Source organism: Somniosus microcephalus, chromosome 8 (genome assembly GCF_052327205.1).
Source record: "Somniosus microcephalus isolate GS21.2 chromosome 8, FLI_Smic_1.0, whole genome shotgun sequence".
In the NCBI taxonomy this organism is placed as follows: Eukaryota; Metazoa; Chordata; class Chondrichthyes; order Squaliformes; family Somniosidae; genus Somniosus; species Somniosus microcephalus.
Genome location: NC_140994.1, coordinates 87,112,501 through 87,120,407, shown reverse-complemented (window position 1 = coordinate 87,120,407; position 7,907 = coordinate 87,112,501). Strand labels below are relative to the sequence as shown.

Below are 7,907 nucleotides of genomic sequence, written 5' to 3'. Positions count from 1 at the left end.
GAGGCTGAAGTCACTGAGGATGCTGTCCCGGCATTAAGCTGGAACTGCGCAGGCGCGAGAAATTCGCTTCCTGTAGCTTTGTTGTCAGGAAATGCGTCCTAAACAAAATATGAGGTTTAACTTTCAGCCTGTTTTCAAACAGGTCAGTAAATACGAATACTGAACGTAGACTAGGTTGTGACTGCAATAGGATTCATGAGTTCAAATCATAACTGTCTGGCAATCCTACCATCAAATAAACTGGGATCACCAAGAATGGGCCTGAACTTGCAGCCGGGGGCTTCCCGCGGGCAAGTGCCTCTCAACCGTAAGAAAAGTACGAGCCTACCTGATGGTCCCGGAGGTTCGTACACTTGCGCTTCTGCATGTGTAAAGGTCCACGTATCCCAGGACGCTCGCGGTTCACAAGCCCCTCTGGGATCACCTGGGCCAGGACAACCAATGAAAAAGGAGGATCCCCATTCTGCTTATGGGCGTTCCATTTACGTACGGAATCCTCATAAGGATGAATAGGAATCCCCTAAACATACATGTACACAATGGCCCAGTAATTCCGGGCACAACGCGTGAGTACGGACGGGGTACTCACGCGTGTGCCCGGAGGAATTGCCGGTTTTCAGCATGCACAGCGCATGCGCTGCAAACCGGCATTTCCTGTCCTCTGACCCAAGGGGTTAAGAGGCAGAACGCGCGCGACTGCACAGGCAGCGCGTGTGCAGTGAAATTCCTTTTTTTTTTCAGAGTTGCGCATGTGTAAAGGCCTCCGGTCTTTACGCATTGAAAAACCACATGTAAGTACTTAGTTTTTCAGGTATGTGGGCTTTTAGTACAATTGAGAAAAAAAATTTCCACAGGTTTGTTATTTTTAAAGAATTTACAGTAAGGTAAGTTTAGTTTTGGCCCCGATTTTTAAAAAAAAAAATTTTTTCAAATTTTAAAATTATTGTTTAAAATAGTTTTTCAGAGTTCTTTATTGTTCATTTAAGTAGTGCAATGTTTTTTTTTAATTTTCTTTCAGGTTTAAGTAATGTTTTGGGGCCAGGAGTTTTCATGAGTTTGACAGCTCTTTCTGTCAAACTCATGAATGAGTTTCCCCTCCCCTGATTGGCTGCACAGTGCTCACCTGATCCCAGCCGGCACATCGCACTAACTACGCCGCTGGATCAGGTAAACACAGCGCGCCAACATCTGAACCGGGCCAGTGACAGGAAATGCAAGCAGGCCCAGGCTTCAGATGTCGGCGCGCAGGGTGAGTGCACATCAGGGGCTTGCACGCGCGGCAAGCACCCGATCCTAATTTCAGGGCCAATACTGAAATTTTAAAAATCATTATATGTTTAAAATTAATTAAAATAGAATTAAATTAAACATTTAAAACAGAAAGTAAATTTTTTGAAAAATAAATTTAAATGTTTTAAAGAGGCTAAAAATAACCTATAACTAATTTAAAAGTTTTTTTGTTTAAATAATTTTTTAAAAATTTAAGATTTATTTTCACCCTTATGCTGGTAATAGAAGGCCCTACGCCTGCTTTTACCAGGCATAAGAGTTTCATGGGCATTCGCTGGCCAAGAGTTGGGCAAATCTCTCCGCCAGCGAATGTCCATTTCCCGTGGATGTGGAGGATCTGTCATGCGGAAACTTGACAGGTCGCAAGTTCCGGGTTTTCGCACATGCAGAAACCTGGAACTTGTGGGGCACTTACAGCCGCGTACAGTCATAGGCCCCAGAAAATCTGGGCCACTGGATCATTTTTCAAAGTACTACAGTGATTTCACATATGACAGAATGAGAGCGGAACAGGATCTTTCCACTTTACACTAATGGAACTGAAAATACCAAGTGGCACTACACTGATATCGTAAGTACATAATCCTTCAGAATAGTCAAAATATTTATTTGGAAATATGGCACTATTGTGCTAAAAGCTGCACGCAAATGGGAGCAGTTGATGTATATTCTTGAAATATTAACTTTTTAAATACATTGATGCTTAAGACATGGTAATGTCATGTAAATATTTTGACAGACCCTAATAACGGAACTACATGTCTAACCAGGACATTTTATTTGCTTTGTTATTCAAGCCAGCAACATGTTATAGAAGGACAGCTACTTAATAACTGGCAATGCTAATACCTGATAATAATGAGTATAAAGCATTCAGGTTTATTGCAATATATGGTAATGAGATTTTACAGTATCCAATAGAATTTTAGGTTAAGGATTGTATATCTATCTATCTATATCTATATAAGACCTCTTCTGTCTGTCTATCTGTCTGTCTGTCCGTTCTCTATACGTTCGAAAGCTATAGAGCGTACCTACACGCGTGTCACATCAAAAGAAAGCTTACGATTACGGACCGGTCATAGGCATATTTTCTTTTCCGTCAGACAAAAATCGTGCCCACGGTATCCCAAAAACCTTCAGAATTCCGCTCATTAAATGGGAAAAGTTCCGCTCATTTGAGTGACGTGAAGGTTGACCAATCGAGCGGTCGAGCGACCTGACAGTTGACCGACGGTCGACCAATCGCTGCGTCTCGGGGGCGGGTTCATTGCGCGTGCGGGCGGGCCATCCTACAGTTGAGTGTTGAGTGACAGGATGATTGACCAATCCTACAGTTCAGTGACGTGATGGTTGACCAATCGGTGCGTGTGTGCGCGGGCCTTATCATTCTGAACCGAGGTGAGTGGCCGCCATCTTGATTCTTCACTTTTTTTTCCACACTTTCTGTGTGTTAGGGAACTAAGGTAAATATTTGAATTATGTGTTAGGGAATTAAATAACAATTTATTTGAGTAGGAAATGAAGTGATCCCCTGCCCTTCGCCCGGAGGCTCGCCTACTTTGACGGCCATTTCGAGCGGCTGTGCCAGCGCCGGGTGCGGCCTAGCAGCCCGGGAAGCCTGGGCCTCGAGTTCAGCGCTCCGCTCTAACTGCCGCCGTCCCCCCCCTCCTCCTCCTCACCCTCATGCAGGGGGGACTCGGGGCTGCTCTCCGCCCACTGCAGGCAGGCCTGAAGCTCAAAAAAATTCTCTCTCTCTCTCTCTCCTCTTCCCTCTCCTTCTCCTCTTCCCTCTCTCCCTCTCCTTCTCTCTCTCCTCTCTTCTCTCTCTCTACTTCCCCCTCTCTACTTCCCCCTCTCTCTCTTGCCGTGAGTGCGGGACCGGCAAAACCGGTGCTTTTGAAACAGCTGTCCCCGATCGTAATCGGACACGGGAGTCTGCAGCCCGGCCAACCGGGTCCAAAGGCCCGCCGTGTTCACCAACAGGAACCCAAGGCTCGCTTCGGAGCGCTGGGCACCCGGCCTCCCATTGTCGGACTGACTCCGTTCTGCTACCGAGGTGAGTCCGGCCGGGCCTGAGGTGCTAGCGAGGGAGAGGGGAGGCACGGAGAGAAAGAAAAGGAGGGAGAGGAGAGGGGGAGAGGGAGAGTGTGTGAGGGAGAGGGGGGGAGTGTGTGTGTGAGGGAGAGGGGGGGAGTGTGCGTGAGGGAGAGGGGGGAGTGTGTGTGTGAGGGAGAGAGGGGGAGTGTGTGTGTGAGGTGTTGTGTATGTAACCTGTTCCACCTTAAGAGAGCTTAAGCCTGTTCCACCTTAAGAGATGTACTACTTTCTCAGGCTGCTGTAGACGTAATACCGGGGGTGAACACACCGGTATATAAGCACTGTGCAGTAATCTTGTATTCAGTGTAGTCCCTACCTCCAACCAGTAAAGACCTGTTTTATTGTTACTGATTAAGTCTGAGTATTAATTACTTGAACAACTCACAGACTTAACACTGGCGACGAGTCAGGTTCTTACCCTGCGGCAGTTATTCCACGGCGGCTTCGTCCACAGACAGGACGTTGAATAGAGGTTTCAAATCTCACCACCCCACTGGAAGCGACAGGCATTAGGACCCTGAAGCCTCCATCAGCGACTGAAAACTGGAGGACAGAAGACATCCTGCAGCTTCTTTTTCAACCTCGGTGGTGGGTAAGCCGAGCAGCGTTGGCTGCAAAGACAGGGCTGGGGGAAGTCGGAGGTAGAAGGGCCATCGATCGCAATCCCTGATAAGGGCCGCACTTGGGCTGAAAGGCGCAGCGTCGGCAGACACTGAAGGCGCGAGAGCCGCGGTGAAAAGCGCGGGCCATCGATCGCGGCGGAGATAAGGGCCGCACTCGGGGCTGAAGGGAGACAGCATCGGGGGATGGGTGAAGACCGCCAAGCGCGGGAAAACCGCCATTTTGTGGGCGGAGGACGACGGCAAGAGCGGGAAGCCGCCATCTTGGATAGCAGTAAAAAAAAAAAATCTGAGAAATTGCAAATCTGATAAAGTACTACAATGCCTAAACACGGGAATATTAGCAACTTTGATAGTGACATCAAAGATTGGGCCATATATGTTGAACGAGTTAAAAATTATTGTAAGGCCAATAAAATTCGTGAGGCTGATAAAGCACTAACATTATTAAATTTAATGGGTACGAAGACATATGGGCAATTGAAACACCTGTTATCACCAGATGAACCGGCGGATAAGACGTTCGATGAGATTGTTACTGTCCTGAAAGATCATCTAAACCCCACGCCGCTGATGCTAGCGGAACGATTTAAATTTTATGACAGAAGGCAGCTACAGCATGAAAGCAATGCTGAATATTTGCTGGAATTGCGTAAATTAGCGAAATATTGCCAGTTTGGAACGGGACTGACAGATGCACTACGAGACAAATTTGTGTGTGGTTTATTTAAACAGGATACACAAAAGCGACTGCTCGAGGAGAATGAGCTGACGCTTGAGAAGGCGGTCACTATGGCAGCAGCACACGAAGCCACAGTGAGAGGCACAGCAGTAATGCAGCTACGGTCACCGGAGCTCAGTGCACACAAATTGGGTGTGAGTTCTGGCAAATGTTATCGTTGTGGAAAGACAACGCATGATCAGAACCAGTGTTGGTTTAAAAACGAAGAATGTAGAACTTGTGGTAGGCTTGGACATATAGCTAGAGTATGCAGGTCAGGGAAGAAGACCAGCAACAAGAAGTCACCGCAAGGAAAATACGCAAAAGTACACAAGGTGGCCGAACAGGAGTCCGATTCAGACGCTAGCAGTAATGAACTGGCTGGCTTAAGCAGTATTGAACTGCCTAGCTTAAGGGTACTCAACGTTGGTAAGGGTGCAGATCTCCAGACAATTTGGGTTACTCTTCAGGTAGAAGGAGTCCAAGTAAAAATGGAATTGGACACTGGATCGGCATTGTCGGTCATGAATAAGAAAGATTACAGAAGGTTATTCCAACATATTCCCCTACAGGATACGGAGATTATATTGACAGCCTACACGGGGCAGAGAGTGTACCCCATCGGGACAATAAAGGTTGCAGTGGCCAACAAGGGCGAAGGAAGTCAAATAATGGACTTATATGTGCTACCGGAGGGAGGTCCACCACTACTAGGCCGGGAGTGGTTTAGAAACATAAATATGGACTGGCATTCGCTAAAAGCCATAAAGAGTGAGAACTCGGTGCAGATAATCAGCCCAGACTCTAGAACTGATGATGGTAAGACCAACCCATGTGCAAAAGACAAAGTTTCAGCACAGAATTCCACTGAGCATCAACAACATAGTTTAACAGAGAATTCTGAGTCTGTCAAGTCTACTGATATGCACATTTTTGAGGGACACTGGGCTCGAACTCAACTCCATTTCAAACTACAACAGCAATTAGAACAAATGATTCGCCGTTTTGAGCAAGAGATGAATGAAATAAAAAAGTTCTTTGTTACAGAGTGGGAGAATCTGGAAAGTCAACAGAAGCAACTGATGGAGAAAATGGAGCAGGAGCACACCAACCATCTGCGCGAGGAGGCCGAACGAATCAAAGCTGATTCAGGTTCTGAAGGTGCATGCCATAATCTGGTGTCAGAAGAGTTAACGGTCAGCCAACTCCTTCATATGCTGAGGGACAAGACTCTGAAATGGGAAAAACTTGAACACGAGCTGCGATCTTCAAAGGAAAAGGGTTCGGAGCTCTCAAAAGTCATTGAGATGGCTGATGTGACGACACAGACTGAAACGACTGCAACAGAGCAGCCATTGGATGCCAAAAGTACGCTGACTCACGTCAATGTAGAACAACAGACCGCTGAAACAGCTGCTCCGGTAGAGGGATTGCACAGTCCGATCAATCAATCTCCAAAGGAAGTTGAAGTATTAAAATCACAAATGAGGTCACCAGTAATGACTTGCTGAAAGCCCAGAAAAAGCTGGATGCAGAGGTACACATGAAGAAGTCTCTTCAGGAAAGATGTCTGGATTTGGAACAAGAGCTGGCTAACGTCCAGCTGGGTATGGAGGAAATAGACGACCCTCTCACTGGTCTAGCTCAGGACGACACCGAATATTACCATGACCTGGTGGACGACACCGAATATTACGATGTCCTGTCCTGCCCAGCTTGTAACTTCGACTCCCAAAGTGCAGAAATCATGGAGGAGCACCAAAAGTCTACGGAACATCGGGAGAAGCTGGCTCTACGACGGAAACAGGAGGAAGAGAAGGAGGAACTGCGCATGCAGCTGGCAGCTGTGGCAGCTGACAATGGAGCCCAGAGAGTCTCCAAGAAGCAGAAAAGGAAAAGTAAAAACAGAAGATGACCCATCTGAACCATTATCACCTCTACCAGATCACACACGTGGTCCCTCCGAACGGAGCCAAATCAGTTCGGAAGTTCAAGCTGTTAAATCCATGAAAGGATTATTGAATGAGTAACGTGAACCGACTACACCACAGAGATTGAATCTGTGAACTGTTTTCCGCAGAGACTGAATCTGTGATATGTTACGTTAAACATGAAGTTATATATGTATATATGTTATTACGTTATGTTAAATGGGGGGGATGACTATAAAGCTAAGAAGGGAGGAGTGTTGTGTATGTAACCTGTTCCACCTTAAGAGAGCTTAAGCCTGTTCCACCTTAAGAGATGTACTACTTTCTCAGGCTGCTGTAGACGTAATACCGGGGGTGAACACACCGGTATATAAGCACTGTGCAGTAATCTTGTATTCAGTGTAGTCCCTACCTCCAACCAGTAAAGACCTGTTTTATTGTTACTGATTAAGTCTGAGTATTAATTACTTGAACAACTCACAGACTTAACATGAGGTAGAGGGGGGGAGTGTGTGTGAGGCAGAGGGGGGGAGTGTGTGTGCGAGGGAGAGGGGGGGAGTGTGTGTGTGAGGGAGGGGGCGGAGTGTGTGTGTGTGAGGGAGAGGGGGTGAGTGTGTGTCAGGGAGAGGGGGGAGTGTATGTGAGGGAGAGGGGGGAGTGTGTGTGCGAGGGAGAGTGGGGGAGTGCGTGTGCGAGGGAGAGGGAGAGAGGGGGAGTGTGTGTGCGAGGGAGAGGGAGAGAGGGGGAGTGTGCGAGGGAGAGAGGGGGAGTGTGTGAGGGAGAGGGAGAGAGGGGGAGTGTGTGAGGGAGAGGGAGAGAGGGGGAGTGTGCGAGGGAGAGGGAGAGAGGGGGAGTGTGTGAGGGAGAGGGAGAGAGGGGGAGTGTGCGAGGGAGAGGGAGAGAGGGGGAGTGTGCGAGGGAGAGGGAGAGAGGGGGATTGTGCGAGGGAGAGGGAGAGAGGGGAGTGTGCGAGGAGAGAGGGGGAGTGTGCGAGGGAGAGAGGGGGAGTGTGCGAGGGAGAGAGGGGGAGTGTACGAGGGAGAGAGGGGGAGTGTGCGAGGGAGAGAGGGGGAGAGTGTGTGCGAGGGAGAGGGAGAGAGGGGGAGTGTGCGAGGGAGTGGGAGTGTGCGAGGGAGAGGGGGAGTGTGTGAGGGAGAGTGAGAGAGGGGGAGTGTGCGAGGGAGAGGGAGAGAGGGGGAGTGGGAGAGGGAGAGAGGGGGAGTGTGCGAGGGAGAGGGAGAGAGG

At 48.3% G+C, this 7,907-nt stretch overlaps 1 pseudogene; it reads left to right on the top strand.

Annotated features, from left to right (window-relative positions):
• The first annotated feature begins 255 nt into the window (after positions 1 to 255).
• Positions 256 to 7,907, top strand: part of LOC147113687 (uncharacterized) — a 77,720-nt pseudogene continuing 70,068 nt past the window's right edge.